Source organism: Mercenaria mercenaria, chromosome 8, assembly GCF_021730395.1.
Source record: "Mercenaria mercenaria strain notata chromosome 8, MADL_Memer_1, whole genome shotgun sequence".
NCBI lineage: Eukaryota > Metazoa > Mollusca > Bivalvia > Venerida > Veneridae > Mercenaria > Mercenaria mercenaria.
In genome coordinates this window covers 78,272,056-78,273,352 of record NC_069368.1, presented here as the reverse complement: position 1 = coordinate 78,273,352, position 1,297 = coordinate 78,272,056, and positions in this window count along the sequence as shown.

Here is a 1,297-nt window from a genome sequence, read left to right as displayed (position 1 = left end):
GTACATCAAGCAAAACCAAAACAAGACTTGTTTTATAAACCCGCACATCCCGAAGTTATAAACGCGAAGTCCTCGATTCAAAATGGTTACACTTAAAGCCAATCAATTAGCGGTATGTAATTTGAACCATAATACAGATATTAAATGACTGTGTGAAACTTATTTTCTTTGCTCAAATCACTTGGCAGATCTATGCTTGACATGTAGGTAGCATTTTCATAATGAAATAACAACATGACAGAATTTTTCATAGAAACGTAGATCATACACGGCCGATACAATTTAGGGTCTCATTTTTAGCTGATTATGTAGTTTGTGTGTTTGACTGAAAGTAGTTTTCTTGCATCAATCATGATCCCCACTTTTCTTTTGATTTTTATTCAGCACTGACAATATTCTTCAAGAAAATGTAAGTTACCGACATTTAAAATGGGTCCTGATGTGTGCTGCGGCCATTGGAAATATGTCAATTTTATATAGAATAAAGAAGAACAGTTATTTAGTGTGTTGTAACCAAAGTTGTCTGAAAGATTATTCACTTGCCCAAAAGACGGCCAATCATTGATAAAGAAATATTTTTTTTTTTGAAAAAAAATTACGGACCTGGAAGCAATTCACATGTCAAAATGCTCATAAACACCTTTCTAATGGCTCATTGTCACAGGGGCAAAAAAAACAACAACAAAAAACATACTGTATCCTAGGTACGTTACTGCCACCTGTGTTCCGAATATGAGTTGAACAGGATTATTCAAATCCCAGGTCAAGTAGTAATAGCCGAGTTCCGAGAACTCCTCATAAAAACAACCTGAATCAGTGCATGTTTGGAAGTGTAGGCAAACACACACACACACACACACACACACACACACACACACACAAAGGATTTCTAACACGATCCGATTCATTTATCTTTTAAACATAGAAGGCTGAAAACTTGTGTGTTATTATAGATCTACTACCGTTCATTTTTCTGACGTCACAATTATTACGTCATAGCGTCAAACGGCATAGTGGCGCGCTGGAAAAGAAACCAACGGAAAACAGGCAAATATTTAATGGATGCCGTCAAGGATGTTCAAAATCCTTGTTAATGTGTTAGAATCGAAATAAAATATCTCATTTAGTGATTTAGTCTTGAATAAAATCATTGTAAACTAGCTGCGCCCTCGTGACAAAATTTCTTCGCATCTGAACTCCAAACAATGATTTTATTCAGCGACAAATCACAAAATGAGATAGATAATCTAGCTCTATATTATTTCTTAAATATAATTGACACATAGACGCCGAGAAC